Source organism: Engystomops pustulosus, chromosome 4 (assembly GCF_040894005.1).
Source record: "Engystomops pustulosus chromosome 4, aEngPut4.maternal, whole genome shotgun sequence".
NCBI classification, from domain to species: Eukaryota; Metazoa; Chordata; class Amphibia; order Anura; family Leptodactylidae; genus Engystomops; species Engystomops pustulosus.
Genome location: NC_092414.1, coordinates 9,195,297 through 9,220,249, shown reverse-complemented (window position 1 = coordinate 9,220,249; position 24,953 = coordinate 9,195,297). Strand labels below are relative to the sequence as shown.

The 24,953-nt window shown below is 45.4% G+C and overlaps 1 protein-coding gene across 1 annotated transcript in view; it reads right to left on the bottom strand.

Moving 5' to 3' along the window:
- ITPR2 (inositol 1,4,5-trisphosphate receptor type 2) overlaps window positions 1–24,953 on the bottom strand; it is a 207,989-nt gene that overhangs the window by 72,876 nt on the left and 110,160 nt on the right. The gene's annotated exons all lie outside the window — the stretch shown is intronic.

Below are 24,953 nucleotides of genomic sequence, written 5' to 3'. Positions count from 1 at the left end.
GGTCAGGGGGGATCTGAATGCTTTTAGGGGTCTAGTCTGGGGCCTGATTCATTCAGACTTTGGATTTCATTTGTGGTCTGGGGTCTAAGTCATTTCTGGGGTCAGATTTCATTTCAGTGGTCTGGGGTCTGGTCAGGGATCTGAATGCTTTTAGGGGTCTAGTCTGGGGTCTGATGCATTGCAGAGGTTGGATTTCATTTGTGGTCTGGGGTCTGGTTCATTTCTGGGGTCAGATTTCACTTCAGTGGTCTGGGGTCTGGTCAGGGATCTGAATGCTTTTAGGGGTCTAGTCTGGGGTCTGATACATTGCAGAGGTTGGATTTCATTTGTGGTCTGGGGTCTGATTCATTTCTGGGGTCAGATTTCATTTCAGGGGTCTGGGGTCTGATTCAGTTCTGGGGTCAGATTTCACTTCAGTGGTCTGGGGTCTGGTCAGGGATCTGAATGCTTTTAGGGGTCTAGTCTGGGGTCTGATACATTGCAGAGGTTGGATTTCATTTGTGGTCTGGGGTCTGATTCATTTTGGGTGTCAGATTTCATTTCAGTGGTCTGGTCTGGGGTTTGATTCATTTCAGGGATCCAATTTATTTCAGGCGTCTGGTTGGGTATCCGATTCCTTTTAAGGGTCTAGTCTGGGGTCTGATTCATTTCAGGGTCTCGACTTAATTTAATTGGTCTGGGGTCTTATTCATTTCTGGTGTCCGATTCATTGTAGGGGTCTGATGTCATTTCAGTGTTCGGTGGTTTAATTCATTTCGGGGACCCGGATTTATTTCAGGTGTCTGATTGGGGATCCTTGAGTCCTTTAAGGGGGTCTGGTCTGGGGGGGGGGGGCTTATTCATTTTAGGGGTTTGGTCTGTAGACTGAATCAATTCATTGGTCCAATTTAATTTTAGGGCTCGGATTCATTTAAAAGGGTCCAATTCATTTTAAGAGGTCTGGGATCCGATTCCTTTTTTGGGTTCTAATTTGGGGTCTGATACAATCCAGGGGTCTGGTCTGAGATCCGATTCCTTTTATGGGTCTGCATCATCTGGATTGCATCGGATTTATTTACGGTTCTAGTCTTAGGACTGAGTAATTGTCTCGGATCTACAAGTAATTTAGGGGGTCTCAACCTTGGGGGGCTACTATGGGGTTTGTTCAATATCAGGCACATGATCGCTGGTTTTGGGGTCTGAATGAATGATTGGGTGGGGTCTGGTGCGATTTTCCTGCCACGCTTTGATATAAACTTTTATGGGATTGATCCAAGGTCCCAGGTACATGGACTGTGATTGTGATGTGCTCTACACTTCTCTGTTATCAGCCAGACTTATGTGTGACCATTCTGAATAGGAGAATATGAACTTTAGAAGAGAAATATGTAGAGTTCCTTGCGTAAAGTTGTAGAAGTTTTATTTAGCACGTCGGATCACGACGGAGACACAATCCCAGACAATTACGGATGAGATCCCGGAATCTGTGACTCGGCATTGTGTGATATCGGAGCAACGAGACGTCTCTGACAAAGAGAGAGAGGGAGCCGGGTGCGGAGACGGGATTTGTCTGCCTCTTCCCAAGGTCTGGCCTTTAAAGCATAATAAATGAAATCAGTTGCAGGGCGTGCGTCTCGCCTGACCTGTGTGGGCTGACTCCACCGCGTTCGGCATGTAGGACACACGGTTTCCATGGATACAGCACACGAGTTTAGGTGTAGGAGTCAGACATTGTAAACATGACGGAATATTCTGTCTCCCCGTCCACCACGAGCCCTACAGCAGCCGCACAGGGAGAGGACACGCCGAGCACAGGGGGAGAGCCGGGAAATTTAAAGGGCAACTCCACTCCCAGACGATATTAACATCACTAATGATGTCACCAGAGATAAGTGACCAGGGGGAGAACTGTAAGGAACACCCAATATATCATCACTCCCATCATGTCCCGAGGTGGAGAGGAGTCATACTTATCTCTCTAACTCAGGATCAGTACAGGATAAGTAATGTCATGTATGTACACAGTGACTGCACCAGCAGCAGAATAGTGAGTGCAGCTCTGGGGTATAATACAGGATGTAACTCAGGATCAGTACAGGATAAGTAATGTCATGTATGTACACAGTGACTGCACCAGCAGCAGAATAGTGAGTGCAGCTCTGGAGTATAATACAGGATGTAACTCAGGATCAGTACAGGATAAGTAATGTCATGTATGTACACAGTGACTGCACCAGCAGCAGAATAGTGAGTGCAGCTCTGGGGTATAATACAGGATGTAACTCAGGATCAGTACAGGATAAGTAATGTCATGTATGTACAGTGACTGCACCAGCAGCAGAATAGTGAGTGCAGCTCTGGAGTATAATACAGGATGTAACTCAGGATCAGTACAGGATAAGTAATGTCATGTATGTACACAGTGACTGCACCAGCAGCAGAATAGTGAGTGCAGCTCTGGGGTATAATACAGGATGTAACTCAGGATCAGTACAGGATAAGTAATGTAATGTATGTACACAGTGACTGCACCAGCAGCAGAATAGTGAGTGCAGCTCTGGAGTATAATACAGGATGTAACTCAGGATCAGTACAGGATAAGTAATGTCATGTATGTACAGTGACTGCACCAGCAGCAGAATAGTGAGTGCAGCTCTGGAGTATAATACAGGATGTAACTCAGGATCAGTACAGGATAAGTAATGTCATGTATGTACACAGTGACTGCACCAGCAGCAGAATAGTGAGTGCAGCTCTGGGGTATAATACAGGATGTAACTCAGGATCAGTACAGGATAAGTAATGTAATGTATGTACACAGTGACTGCACCAGCAGCAGAATAGTGAGTGCAGCTCTGGTGTATAATACAGGATGTAACTCAGGATCAGTACAGGATAAGTAATGTCATGTATGTACACAGTGACTGCACCAGCAGCAGAATAGTGAGTGCAGCTCTGGAGTATAATACAGGATGTAACTCAGGATCAGTACAGGATAAGTAATGTCATGTATGTACACAGTGACTGCACCAGCAGCAGAATAGTGAGTGCAGCTCTGGGGTATAATACAGGATGTAACTCAGGATCAGTACAGGATAAGTAATGTCATGTATGTACACAGTGACTGCACCAGCAGCAGAATAGTGAGTGCAGCTCTGGGGTATAATACAGGATGTAACTCAGGATCAGTACAGGATAAGTAATGTCATGTATGTACACAGTGACTGCACCAGCAGCAGAATAGTGAGTGCAGCTCTGGAGTATAATACAGGATGTAACTCAGGATCAGTACAGGATAAGTAATGTCATGTATGTACACAGTGACTGCACCAGCAGCAGGATAGTGATTGCAGCTCTGGGGTATAATACAGGATGTAACTCAGGATCAGTACAGGATAAGTAATGTCATGTATGTACACAGTGACTGCACCAGCAGCAGAATAGTGAGTGCAGCTCTGGGGTATAATACAGGATGTAACTCAGGATCAGTACAGGATAAGTAATGTCATGTATGTACACAGTGACTGCACCAGCAGCAGAATAGTGAGTGCAGCTCTGGAGTATAATACAGGATGTAACTCAGGATCAGTACAGGATAAGTAATGTCATGTATGCACATAGTAGAATAGTGAGTGCAGCTCTGGGGTATGATGCAGGATAAGGATATAATTAGTAGTACGGTGCAGGGATGTGAGTAATGGATGAGCCTGTGCAGGAAGTTGTACGTCTTTCTGTGGATCACATGACGGCTGGAAGAACCGTTTGCAATTAATGTCCTTAGCGGCGCGTCCTCGGGGGCTCATCATGATCGGGCGCAGTAAAGCGTCGGCTGCCGTGAAAGGAGAAAAATTTCTGTGAATTTACAATTTACTAAAACAAGCTCCTTCATTTTTCTGGGAAACATTATTCAATATGGATAAAACCCCCGGCACTTAATGTCATCTCTCCGGATTGTCTGGCGGTGATTTAGAGAGCGCGGACGGGGGGGGAAAAAAAATTTGCGCTGGTTAACCCCTCGCTGACACCTAAGAATCCAGGCATCACATTTGTGTTCCCCAACCCGCAATCAGCCGCCATCGTTACCCGGCGCCAATCACAAGGGATCCTGATGAGTGGCGGCGCGGTGACATTACGGTGGCTTTGTGGTACAATCAGGCACAAGTGCTCCGCTTTCTAATTACGTCTCCGGCGCACAAAACGCATCCGAGAGGGCGAAACGAAGCGGCGACCGCCACTCCGAGGGGAAGTTTGTATCTTTTAACTTTCTAAACATCTGCGCCCTTCCCCCCCCGGGAATCAGACGCCTGAACGGAGAGGACATAAATAGGGCAACAAGGGTCTGAGATGGCGAAATAACCCTAACAGGGGTCACGTGCAGGGGTCACCGACGGGAAAGAGAAGTTTTACTCATTACTACTGGTAGCATCTTAAATATCCCTTTAAGGTGACATCTCTCTTAATACTGATCGTTAGGAAGACTCTTTTAATGTCACGCCCCTTTAAGATGCTATCCATTAGGGGGGGAGGGGGGACCCTTTAATATCCTAACAGGGGAAAATGACCCTTTTATGTGATGCCCCTTTAAGATACTAGGCGTAGAAAACACCCCTTTAATATGCTAGCAAGGGGAAATACTCCTTTAATGTGTTGCCCCTTTAAGATGCTAGCCATGGGATATACCTATTTAACGTGTTGCCCCTTTAAGATGCTAGCCATGGGATATACCTATTTAACGTGTTGCCCCTTTAAGATGCTAGCCATGGGATATACCTATTTAACGTGTTGCCCCTTTAAGATGCTAGCCATGGGATATACCTATTTAACGTGTCGCCCCTTTAAGATGCTAGCCATGGGAAATGCTCCTTTAATTTTCTGCCCCTTTAAGATGTTAGCCATGAAAAATACTCCTTTAATGTGATGTCCCTTTACTGTGCTAGTTGTGGCTAATACCCATTGAATGTGATGCCCCTTTAAGATGCAAGCCATAGGCAATACCCCTTTAATATGCTAGCCGTGGCTAATACCCATTTAATATGATGCCCCTTTAAGATGCTAGTTGTAGTAAAGGCTCCTTTGATGTGTTGTCCCTTTAAGATGCAAGCCAAAAGTAATACCCCTCTAATAAGATGCCCCTTTAACATGCGAGGGGTAATATACGCCCCTTTAATGTGACGTCCCTTTAAGAAGCTAGCCATAATACAAGCTCCTTTGATGTGATGTCCCGTTAAGATCCAAACTTTGTAAACTTTCCAGACGTTTTCTTTCTTGCTTTGCAGAGATCTGTAGATTTGTTTTATTTATGCAAATGAGCTTCTCGGTGCACTAAGGGCGGGGCCGTGACTACAGCAGCAACTGACGTCTTCAATCTATATAATGTATAGGGGACGCCAATCATCCGGTACTGCTGGCTGCTACTAAGCATCATAGTCACAAGCACCTCGGTGAATCAGTAGTCATGGCCCCGCCCCTTGTGCACCCAGATACTGATTTGCATAAAGTGAAAAACTCTTGAACTTACTCCTGAAGAGGCAGATTGCCGGGTATAGGGGTAGATATGTCTGGAAAGACAATAAAGCGGCCGACACTGTGATGGTTTTGGTGCTGGGGTGATTTCAGCGTCAGGAGGTCTCCTTTAAGATGAATTAAAGGCAACCAAATGCAAAGTATTTGAATTTAACACAGGTGCACGGCTAATTCTGTCCCAGGTCATGTGATGTCACACAGGTGCACGGCTAATTCTGTCCCAGGTCATGTGATGTCACACAGGTGCACGGCTAATTCTATCCCTGGTCATGTGCTGTCACACAGGTGCACGGCTAATTCTGTCCCAGGTCATGTGATGTCACACAGGTGCACGGCTAATTCTGTCCCAGGTCATGTGATGTCACACAGGTGCACGGCTAATTCTGTCCCAGGTCATGTGATGTCACACAGGTGCACGGCTAATTCTGTCCCAGGTCATGTGATGTCACACAGATGCACGGCTAATTCTGAACCCAGGTCATGTGATGTCACACAGGTGCACGGCTCGTTATATCCCTGGTCATGTGATGTCACACAGGTGCACGGCTCGTTATATCCCTGGGCATGTGATGTCCCACATGTGCGCGGCTCGTTATATCCCCAGTCATGTGATGTCACACAGGTGCACGGCTCTTTCTATCCCTGGTCATGTGATGTCACACAGGTGCACGGCTCTTTCTATCCCTGGTCATGTGATGTCACACAGGTGCACGGCTCGTTATATCCCTGGTCATGTGATGTCACACAGGTGCACGGCTCGTTATATCCCTGGTCATGTGATGTCACACAGGTGCACGGCTCGTTATATCCCTGGTCATGTGATGTCACACAGGTGCACGGGTAATTCTATCCCTGGTCATGTGATGTCAAACAGGTGCACAGCTCATTATATATCCCTGGTCATGTGATGTCACACAGGTGCACAGCTCGTTATATCCCTGGTCATGTGATGTCACACAGGTGCACGGCTCGTTATATCCCTGGTCATGTGATGTCACACAGGTAATTCTATCCCTGGTCATGTGATGTCACACAGGTGCACAGCTCGTTATATCCCTGGTCATGTGATGTCACACAGGTGCACAGCTAATAATATCCCTGGTGATGTGATGTCACACAGGTGCACGGCTCTTTCTATCCCTGGTCATGTGATGTCACACAGGTGCACGGCTCTTTCTATCCCTGGTCATGTGATGTCACACAGGTGCACGGCTGATTATATCCCTGGTCATGTGATGTCACACAGGTGCACGGCTCGTTATATCCCTGGTCATGTGATGTCACACAGGTGCACGGCTCTTTCTATCCTTGGTCATGTGATGTCACACAGGTAATTCTATCCCTGGTCATGTGATGTCACACAGGTGCACAGCTCGTTATATCCCCGGTCATGTGATGTCACACAGGTGCACAGCTAATTATATCCCTGGTGATGTGATGTCACACAGGTGCACGGCTCTTTCTATCCCTGGTCATGTGATGTCACACAGGTGCACGGCTCTTTCTATCCCTGGTCATGTGATATCACACAGGTGCACGGCTCGTTATATCCCTGGTCATGTGATGTCACACAGGTGCACGGCTGATTATATCCCTGGTCATGTGATGTCACACAGGTGCACGGCTCTTTCTATCCCTGGTCATGTGATGTCACACAGGTGCACGGCTGATTATAACCCTGGTCATGTGATGTCACACAGGTGCACGGCTCGTTATATCCCTGGTCATGTGATGTCACACAGGTGCACGGCTCTTTCTATCCCTGGTCATGTGATGTCACACAGGTGCACGGGTAATTCTATCCCTGGTCATGTGATGTCAAACAGGTGCACAGCTCGTTATATATCCCTGGTCATGTGATGTCACACAGGTGCACAGCTCGTTATATCCCTGGTCATGTGATGTCACACAGGTGCACGGCTCGTTATATCCCTGGTCATGTGATGTCACACAGGTAATTCTATCCCTGGTCATGTGATGTCACACAGGTGCACAGCTCGTTATATCCCTGGTCATGTGATGTCACACAGGTGCACAGCTAATAATATCCCTGGTGATGTGATGTCACACAGGTGCACGGCTCTTTCTATCCCTGGTCATGTGATGTCACACAGGTGCACGGCTCTTTCTATCCCTGGGCATGTGATGTCCCACAGGTGCGCGGCTCGTTATATCCCCAGTCATGTGATGTCACACAGGTGCACGGCTCTTTCTATCCCTGGTCATGTGATGTCACACAGGTGCACGGCTCTTTCTATCCCTGGTCATGTGATGTCACACAGGTGCACGGCTCGTTATATCCCTGGTCATGTGATGTCACACAGGTGCACGGCTCGTTATATCCCTGGTCATGTGATGTCACACAGGTGCACAGCTCGTTATATCCCTGGTCATGTGATGTCACACAGGTGCACGGCTCGTTATATCCCTGGTCATGTGATGTCACACAGGTGCACGGGTAATTCTATCCCTGGTCATGTGATGTCAAACAGGTGCACAGCTCATTATATATCCCTGGTCATGTGATGTCACACAGGTGCACAGCTCGTTATATCCCTGGTCATGTGATGTCACACAGGTGCACGGCTCGTTATATCCCTGGTCATGTGATGTCACACAGGTAATTCTATCCCTGGTCATGTGATGTCACACAGGTGCACAGCTCGTTATATCCCTGGTCATGTGATGTCACACAGGTGCACAGCTAATAATATCCCTGGTGATGTGATGTCACACAGGTGCACGGCTCTTTCTATCCCTGGTCATGTGATGTCACACAGGTGCACGGCTCTTTCTATCCCTGGTCATGTGATGTCACACAGGTGCACGGCTGATTATATCCCTGGTCATGTGATGTCACACAGGTGCACGGCTCGTTATATCCCTGGTCATGTGATGTCACACAGGTGCACGGCTCTTTCTATCCTTGGTCATGTGATGTCACACAGGTAATTCTATCCCTGGTCATGTGATGTCACACAGGTGCACAGCTCGTTATATCCCCGGTCATGTGATGTCACACAGGTGCACAGCTAATTATATCCCTGGTGATGTGATGTCACACAGGTGCACGGCTCTTTCTATCCCTGGTCATGTGATGTCACACAGGTGCACGGCTCTTTCTATCCCTGGTCATGTGATGTCACACAGGTGCACGGCTCGTTATATCCCTGGTCATGTGATGTCACACAGGTGCACGGCTGATTATATCCCTGGTCATGTGATGTCACACAGGTGCACGGCTCTTTCTATCCCTGGTCATGTGATGTCACACAGGTGCACGGCTGATTATAACCCTGGTCATGTGATGTCACACAGGTGCACGGCTCGTTATATCCCTGGTCATGTGATGTCACACAGGTGCACGGCTCTTTCTATCCCTGGTCATGTGATGTCACACAGGTGCACGGGTAATTCTATCCCTGGTCATGTGATGTCAAACAGGTGCACAGCTCGTTATATATCCCTGGTCATGTGATGTCACACAGGTGCACAGCTCGTTATATCCCTGGTCATGTGATGTCACACAGGTGCACGGCTCGTTATATCCCTGGTCATGTGATGTCACACAGGTAATTCTATCCCTGGTCATGTGATGTCACACAGGTGCACAGCTCGTTATATCCCTGGTCATGTGATGTCACACAGGTGCACAGCTAATAATATCCCTGGTGATGTGATGTCACACAGGTGCACGGCTCTTTCTATCCCTGGTCATGTGATGTCACACAGGTGCACGGCTCTTTCTATCCCTGGTCATGTGATGTCACACAGGTGCACGGCTGATTATATCCCTGGTCATGTGATGTCACACAGGTGCACGGCTCGTTATATCCCTGGTCATGTGATGTCACACAGGTGCACGGCTCTTTCTATCCTTGGTCATGTGATGTCACACAGGTAATTCTATCCCTGGTCATGTGATGTCACACAGGTGCACAGCTCGTTATATCCCCGGTCATGTGATGTCACACAGGTGCACAGCTAATTATATCCCTGGTGATGTGATGTCACACAGGTGCACGGCTCTTTCTATCCCTGGTCATGTGATGTCACACAGGTGCACGGCTCTTTCTATCCCTGGTCATGTGATGTCACACAGGTGCACGGCTCGTTATATCCCTGGTCATGTGATGTCACACAGGTGCACGGCTGATTATATCCCTGGTCATGTGATGTCACACAGGTGCACGGCTCTTTCTATCCCTGGTCATGTGATGTCACACAGGTGCACGGCTGATTATAACCCTGGTCATGTGATGTCACACAGGTGCACGGCTCGTTATATCCCTGGTCATGTGATGTCACACAGGTGCACGGCTCTTTCTATCCCTGGTCATGTGATGTCACACAGGTGCACGGCTCGTTATATCCCTGGTCATGTGATGTCACACAGGTGCACGGCTCGTTATATCCCTGGTCATGTGATGTCACACAGGTGCAGGGCTCTTTCTATCCCTGGTCATGTGATGTCACACAGGTGCACGGCTCTTTCTATCCCTGGTCATGTGATGTCACACAGGTGCACGGCTGATTATATCCCTGGTCATGTGATGTCACACAGGTGCACGGCTGATTATATCCCTGGTCATGTGATGTCACACAGGTGCACGGCTCTTTCTATCCCTGGTCATGTGATGTCACACAGGTGCATGGCTCATTATATCCCTGGTCATGTGATGTCACACAAGTGCACGGCTCTTTCTATCCCTGGTCATGTGATGTCACACAGGTGCACGCCTCTTTCTATCCCTGGTCATGTGATGTCACACAGGTGCACGGCTCTTTCTATCCCTGGTCATGTGATGTCACACAGGTGCACGGCTCTTTCTATCCCTGGTCATGTGATGTCACACAGGTGCACGGCTCGTTATACACCTGGTCATGTGATGTCACACAGGTGCACGGCTCGTTATACACCTGGCCATGTGATGTCACACAGGTGCACGGCTCGTTATATCCCCGGTCATGTGATGTCACACAGGTGCACGGCTCGTTATATCCCTGGTCATGTGATGTCACACAGGTGCACGGCTCTTTCTATCCCTGGTCATGTGATGTCACACAGGTGCATGGCTCGTTATACACCTGGTCATGTGATGTCACACAGGTGCATGGCTCGTTATACACCTGGTCATGTGATGTCACACAGGTGCACGGCTCGTTATATCCCTGGTCATGTGATGTCACACAGGTGCACGGCTCTTTCTATCCCTGGTCATGTGATGTCACACAGGTGCATGGCTCGTTATACACCTGGCCATGTGATGTCACACAGGTGCACGGCTCGTTATACACCTGGTCATGTGATGTCACACAGGTGCACAGCTCGTTATATCCCTGGTCATGTGATGTCACACAGGTGCACGGCTCGTTATATCCCTGGTCATGTGATGTCACACAGGTGCACGGCTTGTTATATCCCTGGTCATGTGATGTCACACAGGTGGACGGCTCATTATCTCCCTGGTCATGTGATGTCACACAGGTGCACGGCTCCTTATATCCCTGGTCATGTGATGTCACACAGGTGCATGGCTCATTCTATCCCTGGTCATGTGATGTCACACAGGTGCACGGCTCTTTCTATCCCTGGTCATGTGATGTCACACAGGTGCACGGCTCATTCTATCCCTGGTCATGTGATGTCACACAGGTGCACGGCTCGTTATATCCCTGGTCATGTGATGTCACACAGGTGCACGGCTCTTTCTATCCCTGGTCATGTGATGTCACACAGGTGCACGGCTCGTTATATCCCTGGTCATGTGATGTCACACAGGTGCACGGCTCGTTATACACCTGGTCATGTGATGTCACACAAGTAAACAACGAAGCTTCCTATAGCGGACAGCAAGCAGAGATCTAGAACACCGGAAGGAATTGATACAGTAATGACATTGTTACATTGTATCTCTCTTCATTACACACAAAGTGGACGATCCCTTTAACATCATCAAGGAATTCAAAGATCGAAAAATGTTATCAAATGTATCAAACGTGAGGAGGGGGGGGGGGACCTTTAAAAGTTCCGGCAGGTTCCTTCCGCGTTTGCTTTCCTCTGTCGGAGACGTCTCCGGAGCATCTGTTTGCGAATTCCTCTCCGAAAACATTTACCAAACACGATCTGCCAACGCGCCTCCCTGAGTACTATAACACCTGGAGGTGGCGCCGGGAAGCGGCGCTGATCCAACAACGTGCCCGCACCGCCAGCACATGCCAATAATCAGCACATTTATCTCGCTTTTGGCAGAGACCCCGCGCGTCCTGGCATCGGGGGGAGTCACCGAGGAGGAAGGGGGGGGGGGAGCGGTGATTTAGGAGAGACAAGAAGCCGAATCTACTCCCAGCGGCAGCGGGAAGATGGAGAGGCTGGCGGAGCGCAACGCTGACTGTGAGAAATGTCCTGTCCTGCAGCCGCTCACACTGCCTGACGCCTGGATTTATAGCCGCGAGGCGCGAGGCACCGGAACCTCAGCGGGCCTGATATTTACCAATGACGAGCAGAGACGAGTCCAGACCGAGCAGAACTGCAACGCAGAGAGTTCTGTCCTGTATCACTGGACACTGTAATAATGTCACAGCCAGGAGGGAATAATAGTCCCAAATATATGACATCACCTGAGGGGGGGGGAGGAGTATAACCCCCAGCAATACAGCGGCTACATACTGCACATAGGGGGCAGTATTATAGTAGTTATATTCTTGTACATAGGGGGCAGTATTATAGTAGTTATATTCTTGTACATAGGGGGCAGTATTATAGTAGTTATATTCCTGTACATAGGGGGCAGTATTATAGTAGTTATATTCTTGTACATAGGGGGCAGTATTATAGTAGTTATATTCCTGTACATAGGGGGCAGTATTATAGTAGTTGTATTCCTGTACATAGGGGGCAGTATTATAGTAGTTGTATTCCTGTACATAGGGAGCAGTATTATAGTAGTTATAGTCTTGTACATAGGGGGCAGTATTATAGTAGTTATATTCCTGTACATAGGGAGCAGTAGTATAGTAGTTATATTCCTGTACATAGGGGGCAGTATTATAGTAGTTATATTCCTGTACATAGGGGGCAGTATTATAGTAGTTATATTCCTGTACATAGGGGGCAGTATTATAGTAGTTATATTCCTGTACATAGGGGGCAGTATTATAGTAGTTATATTCCTGTACATAGGGGGCAGTATTATAGTAGTTATAGTCTTGTACATAGGGGGCAGTATTATAGTAGTTATATTCTTGTACATAGGGGGCAGTATTATAGTAGTTATATTCCTGTACATAGGGGGCAGTATTATAGTAGTTATATTCCTGTACATAGGGGGCAGTATTATAGTAGTTATATTCTTGTACATAGGGGGCAGTATTATAGTAGTTATATTCCTGTACATAGGGGGCAGTATTATAGTAGTTATATTCCTGTACATAGGGGGCAGTATTATAGTAGTTATATTCCTGTACATAGGGGGCAGTATTATAGTAGTTATATTCTTGTCCATAGGGGGCAGTATTATAGTAGTTATATTCTTGTACATAGGGGGCAGTATTATAGTAGTTATATTCTTATACATAGGGGGCAGTATTATAGTAGTTATATTCCTGTACATAGGGGGCAGTATTATAGTAGTTATATTCTTGTACATAGGGGCAGTATTATAGTAGTTATATTCTTGTACATAGGGGGCAGTATTATAGTAGTTATATTCTTGTACATAGGGGGCAGTATTATAGTAGTTATGTTCCTGTACATAGGGGGCAGTATTATAGTAGTTATATTCCTGTACATAGGGGGCAGTATTATAGTAGTTATATTCCTGTACATAGGGGGCAGTATTATAGTAGTTATATTCCTGTACATAGGGGGCAGTATTATAGTAGTTATATTCTTATACATAGGGGCAGTATTATAGTAGTTATATTCTTGTACATAGGGGCAGTATTATAGTAGTTATATTCTTGTACATAGGGGGCAGTATTATAGTAGTTATATTCCTGTACATAGGGGGCAGTATTATAGTAGTTATATTCTTATACATAGGGGCAGTATTATAGTAGTTATATTCTTGTACATAGGGGGCAGTATTATAGCAGTTATATTCCTGTACATAGGGGGCAGTATTATAGTAGTTATATTCTTGTACATAGGGGGCAGTATTATAGTAGTTATATTCCTGTACATAGGGGGCAGTATTATAGTAGTTATATTCCTGTACATAGGGGGCAGTATTATTCTCCTCTATATATTTAGTTTCTGGTAACTTTTCTACATGAGAAGTTTCTGTACTTTGTCCCCTGCAGTTGTGCAGCTGTTCCTGTCTCACCAGTAGGGGGCGTGTGTCTTGGACATGCTGAGCTGTGTAGTTCCCAGACATCTGCTTCCTCCTCCTCATTAGCGCGCGGTGTGTTACCGGTGCCCCTCCCTGTTTGTGCTCCTGTGCCGGGGGGGGGGGGGGAGTAGACATGTGACTGCACATGTGCGGGGGGTGTTTGGGGTCTGTAGATGAGACGAGTGTGAGTCCTGATCCGCCAGCATGTGATTATGTAACGCCCGCAGTGTCTGGCCGCGCGCTTCGCTGGAGACGCGTCACGTGGCGTGCAACGCTCCTGGCCCCGAAATTCAATTAGACGAGTCGGAACGATCGTGACTCCGCATGAGATCCGCTCCCCGGCTCCACGCTCCACAGCTAATGGCTTGATTAGCCGCACATGAATTGATGAATTGTTGCTGAGACGGCGGAGGGTGCACATCCCCGAGTCAGCGAGAACGGCGAGACGTCTTATGTAACCGCTCCAAGGACGTCTCACTGAGGGCTTAAAGGGGCCGCACAACCCGGCTCAGGGGTACTGCACCTGCTGAGAGGTGTAGTCACACAGGTGTATGTTGTTAGTAGCAGCAGGACTGTCATATATTGGTTTATAGCCCTTTGTTGTACAGGGACATGTCCTCACACTGCTGTGCACTGAGCTCCCAACAGCCAGTGTAATGTATTGTCCCTGGAGAGATGTGTAATCAGACCTCACACTGCTGTGCTCTGTGCTCTCTGCAGCCAGTGTTATGTATTGTCCCTGGAGAGATGTGTAATCAGACCTCACACTGCTGTGCTCTGTGCTCTCTGCAGCCAGTGTTATGTATTGCTCCTGGAGAGATGTGTAATCAGACCTCACACTGCTGTGCTCTGTGCTCTCTGCAGCCAGTGTTATGTAATGTCCCTGGAGAGATGTGTAATCAGACCTCACACTGCTGTGCTCTGTGCTCTCTGCAGCCAGTGTTATGTATTGTCCCTGGAGAGATGTGTAATCATACCTCACACTGCTGTGCTCTCTGCAGCCAGTGTTATGTATTGTCCCTGGAGAGATGTGTAATCAGACCTCACACTGCTGTGCTCTGTGCTCTCTGCAGCCAGTGTTATGTATAGTCCCTGGAGAGATGTGTGATCAGACCTCACACTGCTGTGCTCTGTGCTCTCTGCAGCCAGTGTTATGTATTGTCCATGGAGGGATGTGTAATCAGACCTCACACTGCTGTGCTCTGTGCTCTCTGCAGCCAGTGTAATGTATTGTCCCCGGAGAGATGTGTAATCAGACCTCACACTGCTGTGCTCTGTGCTCTCTGCAGCCAGTGTTATGTATTGTCCCTGGAGAGATGTGTAATCAGACCTCACACTGCTGTGCTCTGTGCTCTCTGCAGCCAGTGTAATGTATTGTCCCCGGAGAGATGTGTAATCAGACCTCACACTGCTGTGCTCTGTGCTCTCTGCAGCCAGTGTTATGTATTGTCCCAGGAGAGATGTGTAATCAGACCTCACACTGCTGTGCTCTGTGCTCTCTGCATCCAGTGTTATGTATTGTCCCTGGAGAGATGTGTAATCAGACCTCACACTGCTGTGCTCTGGGACAATACATAACACTGTCTACAGAGAGCACAGAGCACAGCAGTGTGAGGTCTGATTACACATCTCTCCAGGGACAATACATAACACTGGCTGCAGAGAGCACAGAGCACAGCAGTGTGAGGTCTGATTACACATCTCTCCAGGTACAATACATAACTCTTGCTGGGGTCTTAATAGTGACTCCTGCTGATCTTGAAATTGATCAGTAATTGAGGCTCACAGCCTGAAAGGATCCTGCTGGTTGTCTCATTGTATGGTGATTGCAGTCCTCTCTCTGTGATATACAGGTATATGGCTGTATTATTGCGGTGTGTAATACCGCCTTGGTGTGATGAGTGTGGTCACTTAGGGGTTAATCGCACGTGTTGACTCTATGTCTGGAGACCTTGTGACGGAGAGACCCTGCGCTGTGTATGTGGGGCCGGTGTCGTGCAGGCCGGGACATGTTCCCACTCTGGGTTTATTCAGCGCCGCAGGGAAGACAAGACTCCTTTCTTGGCAGATTTGGCAGCAGACGTGATGTTACCAGCAGGAGTCCAGAGTCCACAAGTGACCTGTCTGCAGGACCACCATCCCCCCGGGAGATGGGGGAGTAACAGGGGGGAAGATTATCCCGATTCATCCAGAGAGACCTGCTCTTAAAGGAGAAGATATCGAAAGGGCAATGGTTTCATAAGGATTTAACTACTATAATACTGCCCCCTATGTACAGGAATATAACTACTATAATACTGCCCCCTATGTACAGGAATATAACTACTATAATACTGCCCCCTATGTACAGGAATATAACTACTATAATACTGCCCCCTATGTACAAGAATATAACTACTATAATACTGCCCCCTATGTACAGGAATATAACTACTATAATACTGCCCCCTATGTACAGGAATATAACTACTATAATACTGCCTCCTATGTACAGGAATATAACTATTATAATACTGCCCCCTATGTACAGGAATATAACTACTATAATACTGCCCCCTATGTACAGGAATATAACTACTATAATACTGCCCCCTATGTACAGGAATATAACTACTATAATACTGCTCCCCTATGTACAGGAATATAACTACTATAATACTGCCCCCTGTGTACAAGAATATAACTACTATAATACTGCCCCCTATGTACAAGAATATACCTACTATAATACTGCCTCCTATGTACAAGAATATAACTACTATAATACTGCCCTCTATGTACAAGAATATAACTACTATAATACTGCCCCCTATGTACAGGAATATAACTACTATAATACTGCCCCCTATGTACAAGAATATAACTACTATAATACTACACCCTATGTACAGGAATATAACTACTATAATACTGCCCCCTATGTACAAGAATATAACTACTATAATACTGCCCCCTATGTACAAGAATATAACTACTATAATACTGCTCCCTATGTACAAGAATATAACTACTATAATACTGCTCCCTATGTACAAGAATATAACTACTATAATACTGCCCCCTATGTACAGGAATATAACTACTATAATACTGCCCCCTATGTACAAGAATATAACTACTATAATACTACACCCTATGTACAGGAATATAACTACTATAATACTGCCCCCTATGTACAAGAATATAACTACTATAATACTGCCCCCTATGTATAGGAATATAACTACTATAATACTGCCCCCTATGTACAGGAATATAACTACTATAATACTGCTCCCTATGTACAAGAATATAACTACTATAATACTGCCCCCTATGTACAGGAATATAACTACTATAATACTGCCCCCTATGTACAGGAATATAACTACTATAATACTGCCCCCTATGTACAAGAATATAACTACTATAATACTGCCCCCTATGTACAAGAATATAACTACTATAATACTTCCCCCTATGTACAAGAATATAACTACTATAATACTTCCCCCTATGTACAAGAATATAACTACTATAATACTTCCCCCTATGTACAAGAATATAACTACTATAATACTGCCCTCTATGTACAGGAATATAACTACTATAATACTGCCCCCTATGTACAGGAATATAACTACTATAATACTGCCCCCTATGTACAGGAATATAACTACTACAATACTGCCCCCTATGTACAGGAATATAACTACTACAATACTGCCCCCTATGTACAGGAATATAACTACTATAATACTGCCCCCTATGTACAAGAATATAACTACTATAATACTGCCCCCTATGTACAGGAATATAACTACTATAATACTGCCCCCTATGTACAAGAATATAACTACTATAATACTGCCCCCTATGTACAGGAATATAACTACTATAATACTGCCCCCTATGTACAGGAATATAACTACTATAATACTGCCCCCTATGTACAGGAATATAACTACTATAATACTGCCCCCTATGTACAGGAATATAACTACTATAATACTGCCCCCTATGTACAAGAATATAACTACTATAATACTGCCCCCTATGTACAAGAATATAACTACTATAATACTGCCCCCTATGTACAAGAATATAACTACTATAATACTGCCCCCTATGTACAGGAATATAACTACTATAATACTGCCCCCTATGTACAAGAATATAACTACTATAATACTGCCCCCTATGTACAGGAATATAACTACTATAATACTGCCCCCTATGTACAAGAATATAACTACTATAATACTGCCCCCTATGTACAAGAATATAACTACTATAATACTGCCCCCTATGTACAGGAATATAACTACTATAATACTGCCCCCTATGTACAAGAATATAACTACTATAATACTACACCCTATGTACAGGAATATAACTACTATAATACTGCCCCCTATGTACAAGAATATAACTACTATAATACTGCCCCCTATGTACAGGAATATAACTACTATAATACTGCCCCCTATGTACAGGAATATAACTACTATAATACTGCCCCCTATGTACAGGAATATAACTACTATAATACTGCCCCCTATGTACAGGAATATAACTACTATAATACTGCCCCCTATGTACAGGAACATAACTACTATAATACTGCCCCCTATGTACAAGAATATAACTACTATAATACTGCCCCCTATGTACAGGAATATAACTACTATAATACTGCCCCCTATGTACAAGAATATAACTACTATAATACTGCCCCCTATGTACAAGAATATAACTACTATAATATTGCCCCCTATGTACAAGAATATAACTACTATAATACTGCCCCCTATGTACAGGAATATAACTACTATAATACTGCCCCCTATGTACAAGAAAATAACTACTATAATACTGCCCCCTATGTACAAGAATATAACTACTATAATACTGCCCCCTATGTACAAGAATATAATTACTATAATACTGCCCCCTATGTACAAGAATATAACTACTATAATACTGCCCCCTATGTACAGGAATATAACTACTATAATACTGCCCCCTATGTACAGGAATATAACTACTATAATACTGCTCCCTATGTACAGGAATATAACTACTATAATACTGCCCTGTACAGGAATATAACTACTATAATACTGCCCCCTATGTACAGGAACATAACTACTATAATACTGCCCCCTATGTACAAGAATATAACTACTATAATACTGCCCCCTACGTACAGGAATATAACTACTATAATACTGCCCTGTACAAGAATATAACTACTATATTACTGCCCCCTATGTACAGGAATATAACTACTATAATACTGCCCCCTATGTACAAGAATATAACTACTATAATACTGCCCCCTATGTACAAGAATATAACTACTATAATACTGCCCCCTATGTACAAGAATATAACTACTATAATACTGCCCCCTATGTACAGGAATATAACTACTATAATACTGCCCCCTATGTACAGGAATATAACTACTATAATACTGCCCCCTATGTACAAGAATATAACTACTATAATACTGCCCCCTATGTACAAGAATATAACTACTATAATACTGCCCTCTATGTACAAGAATATAACTACTATAATACTGCCCCCTATGTACAGGAATATAACTACTATAATACTGCCCCCTATGTACAAGAATATAACTACTATAATACTGCCCCCTATGTACAAGAATATAACTACTATAATACTGCCCCCTATGTACAAGAATATAACTACTATAATTCTGCCCCCTATGTACAAGAATATAACTACTATAATACTGCCCCCTATGTACAAGAATATAACTACTATAATACTGCCCCCTATGTACAAGAATATAACTACTATAATACTGCCCCCTATGTACAAGAATATAACTACTATAATACTGCCCCCTATGTACAAGAATATAACTACTATAATACTGCTCCCTATGTACAGGAATATAACTACTATAATACTGCCCCCTATGTACAGGAATATAACTACTATAATACTGCTCCCTATGTACAGGAATATAACTACTATAATACTGCCCTCTATGTACAAGAATATAACTACTATAATACTGCCCCCTATGTACAAGAATATAACTACTATAATACTGCCCCCTATGTACAGTTATATAACTACTATAATACTGCTCCCTATGTACTATAATACTACTATAATACTGCCTCCTATGTACAGGGATATAACTACTATAATACTGCCCCCTATGTACAAGAATATAACTACTATAATACTGCCCCCTATGTACAAGAATATAACTACTATAATACTGCCCCCTATGTACAAGAATATAACTACTATAATACTGCCCTCTATGTACAAGAATATAACTACTATAATACTGCCCCCTATGTACAAGAATATAACTACTATAATACTGCCCTCTATGTACAAGAATATAACTACTATAATACCGCCCCCTATGTACAAGAATATAACTACTATAATACTGCCCCCTATGTACAGGAATATAACTACTATAATACTGCCCCCTATGTACAGGAGTATAACTACTATAATACTGCCCCTATGTACAAGAATATAACTACTATAATACTGCCCCCTATGTACAGGAATATAACTACTATAATACTGCCCCCTATGTACAAGAATATAACTACTATAATACTGCCCTCTATGTACAAGAATATAACTACTATAATACTGCCCCCTATGCACAAGAATATAACTACTATAATACTGCCCCCTATGTACAAGAATATAACTACTATAATACTGCCCTCTATGTACAAGAATATAACTACTATAATACTGCCCCCTATGTACAAGAATATAACTACTATAATACTGCCCCCTATGTACAAGAATATAACTACTATAATACTGCCCCCTATGTATACGTCGGGTGAGGCGTCTCCTGTGCTGCGGCTCGTCTCCGCATTGATGGCTCTTGCAGGGAGAAGATGTTGCGGTATACAGATGGTTATTATCTACGACCTACAATACTCTGAGATCTCATTGCCGAAATCATCACCTTGTGAAAAATCAAAACTCCTCTGTGTTTAGACCTCCTGGTGTTGTAGCTCGGCGCTTGTTTTCTTGTTATTTGCCGTATTTGTTAGATACAAAGTTGTGATTTAGTCACACGGTCACCCATGAGGACATGTGCTCACACTGCTGTTCTCTGTGCTCTCTGTAGCCTGCGTTAGGTATAGTCCCTTGAAAGTTGTGTCATCAGACCTTTATCTATGTTTATAGTAACAGCAGGACTGTGAATTATGGATTTATATTCCAGGTTGGTACTGTGGACATGTCCTCACACTGCTGTGCTCTGAACCGTTCCACAGCCTCTTACCATTGCCCTAAGTAAAAGCTGTTACAGGCTTCTGTTTAAATACAATATTAGTTAAAGGGTGAAGACGGAGCACAGAGCACAGCAGTGTGAGGACAGACCCCTTGTACAATCCTAGAATATGAATCCATATTTCACAGTCCTGCTGCTGCTAACAGCTCACAGAAAGGGATACTGCATAACACTGGCTGCAGAGGGCAAAGAGCACAGCAGTGTGAGGACACATGCACTATACAATCCTGGAATATAAATCCATATTTCACAGTCCTGCTGCTACTTATAACACACTCACAGTTATGATTACACATCTCTCTAGGGACTATACCTAACACCGGCTGCAGAGAGCACAGAGCACAGCAGTGTGAGGTCTGATTACACATCTCTCCAGGGATAATACATAACACTGGCTGCAGAGAGCACAGAGCACAGCAGTGTGAGGTGTGATTACACATCTCTCCAGGGACAGTACATAACACTGGCTGCAGAGAGCACAGAGCACAGCAGTGTGAGGTCTGATTACACATCTCTCCAGGGATAATACATAACACTGGCTGCAGAGAGCACAGAGCACAACAGTGTGAGGTGTGATTACACATCTCTCCAGGGACAATACATAACACTGGCTGCAGAGAGCACAGAGCACAGCAGTGTGAGGTGTGATTACACATCTCTCCAGGGACAATACATAACACTGGCTGCAGAGAGCACAGAGCACAGCAGTGTGAGGTCTGATTACACATCTCTCCAGGGACAATACATAACACTGGCTGCAGAGAGCACAGAGCACAGCAGTGTGAGGTCTGATTACACATCTCTCCAGGGACAATACATAACACTGGCTGCACAGAGCACAACAGTGTGAGGTGTGATTACACATCTCTCCAGGGACAATACATAACACTGGCTGCAGAGAGCACAGAGCACAGCAGTGTGAGGTGTGATTACACATCTCTCCAGGGACAATACATAACACTGGCTGCAGAGAGCACAGAGCACAGCAGTGTGAGGTCTGATTACACATCTCTCCAGGAGGGACAATACATAACACTGGCTGCAGAGAGCACAGAGTACAGCAGTGTGAGGTCTGATTACACATCTCTCCAGGGACAATACATAACCCTGGCTGCAGAGAGCACAGAGCACAGCAGTGTGAGGTCTGATTACACATCTCTCCAGGGACAATACATAACACTGGCTGCAGAGAGCACAGAGCACAGCAGTGTGAGGTCTGATTACACATCTCTCCAGGGACAATACATTACACTGGCTGCAGAGAGCACAGAGCACAGCAGTGTGAGGTCTGATTACACATCTCTCCAGGGACAATACACAACACTGGCTGCAGAGAGCACAGAGCACAGCAGTGTGAGGTCTGATTACACATCTCTCCAGGGACAATACATAACACTGGCTGCAGAGGAGAGCACAGCAGTGTGAGGTCTGATTACACATCTCTCCAGGGACAATACATAACACTGGCTGCAGAGAGCACAGAGCACAGCAGTGCGAGGTCTGATTACACATCTCTCCAGGAACAATACATAACACTGGCTGCAGAGAGAACAGAGCACAGCAGTGTGAGGTCTGATTACACATCTCTCCAAGGACAATACATAACACTGGCTGCAGAGAGCACAGAGCACAGCAGTGTGAGGTCTGATTACACATCTCTCCAGGGACAATACATAACACTGGCTGCAGAGAGCACAGAGCACAGCAGTGTGAGGTCTGATTACACATCTCTCCAGGGACAATACATAACACTGGCTGCAGAGAGCACAGAGCACAGCAGTGTGAGGTCTGATTACACATCTCTCCAGGGACAATACATAACACTGGCTGCAGAGAGCACAGAGCACAGCAGTGTGAGGTCTGATTACACATCTCTCCAGGGACAATACATTACACTGGCTGCAGAGAGCACAGAGCACAGCAGTGTGAGGTCTGATTACACATCTCTCCAGGGACAATACACAACACTGGCTGCAGAGAGCACAGAGCACAGCAGTGTGAGGTCTGATTACACATCTCTCCAGGGACAATACATAACACTGGCTGCAGAGGAGAGCACAGCAGTGTGAGGTCTGATTACACATCTCTCCAGGGACAATACATAACACTGGCTGCAGAGAGCACAGAGCACAGCAGTGCGAGGTCTGATTACACATCTCTCCAGGAACAATACATAACACTGGCTGCAGAGAGAACAGAGCACAGCAGTGTGAGGTCTGATTACACATCTCTCCAAGGACAATACATAACACTGGCTGCAGAGAGCACAGAGCACAGCAGTGTGAGGTCTGATTACACATCTCTCCAGGGACAATACATAACACTGGCTGCAGAGAGCACAGAGCACAGCAGTGTGAGGTCTGATTACACATCTCTCCAGGGACAATACATAACACTGGCTGCAGAGAGCACAGAGCACAGCAGTGTGAGGTCTGATTACACATCTCTCCAGGGACAATACATAACGCTGGCTGCAGAGAGCACAGAGCACAGCAGTGTGAGGACACATCCACTATAAAATCCTGCAATATAAATCCATTTCTCACAGTCCCTCAGCGCCTCCAGGTCAGTGAAGGGTTAAGCAGTGCTCTTCACCTCCCGAGCTGCCGATAATTACGGTAGAAATGCGATTTACTGCTGACAGCGAGATTCAGGGCGGAAGAAAAAAATGAACATTTTTTAAAAAAAATTTGGCCACATAAATTTCTCCAGTTCCAGAAATGATGAGCGTCAGAGCTGGAAGTGACAGGGACGGGGGAGACGCCTGAGGAATGGACTCCAGGAAGACGACTGCGCGGTCACGGGCGGGAAGAGAGCCACGCGATGTCATCACCCGCTATACTGTCACACAGCGGCCGCTATACTGTCACAGCAACCGCTATACTGTCACACAGCAACCGCTATACTGTCACACAGCGGCCGCTATACTGTTACACAGCGGCCCCTATACTGTCACACAGCGGCCCCTATACTGTCACACAGCAACCGCTATACTGTCACACAGCACCCGCTATACTGTCACACATCACCCGCCGCTATACTGTCACACATCACCCGCCGCTATACTGTCACACAGCAACCGCTATACTGTCACACAGCAACCGCTATACTGTCACACAGCACCCGCTATACTGTCACACACAGCGGCCGCTATACTGTCACACACAGCGGCCGCTATACTGTCACACACAGCGGCCGCTATACTGTCACACACAGCGGCCGCTATACTGTCACACACAGCGGACGCTATACTGTCACACACAGCGGCCGCTATACTGTCACACACAGCGGCCGCTATACTGTCACACACAGCACCCGCTATACTGTCACACACAGCACCCGCTATACTGTCACACACTGCAACCGCTATACTGTCACACACAGCGCCCGCTATACTGTCACACACTGCAACCGCTATACTGTCACACACTGCAACCGCTATACTGTCACACACAGCACCCGCTATACTGTCACACACAGCGCCCGCTATACTGTCACACAACGTCCGCTATACTGTTAAACAGTGTATATACAAGCACAAGCATCATGGGATGAAGATATATATATATATATATATATATACACACATAATATTATTCCATACTGAGACTGAATAATATCACTATACGGGGTATAATACCACCATACAGTGCGGACCACACAAGTATAAAATTATACCTCTACAACCTAGCCGCTTACATAGGGCGTCATGTTATGTAGCGGTATTACGGTAGACACGTATCAGGACGGTACATTACACACTGTGGCAGAAAGTGATGGTGCGGCGGCCACTAGTGGACACTCCCGGCGCTGCA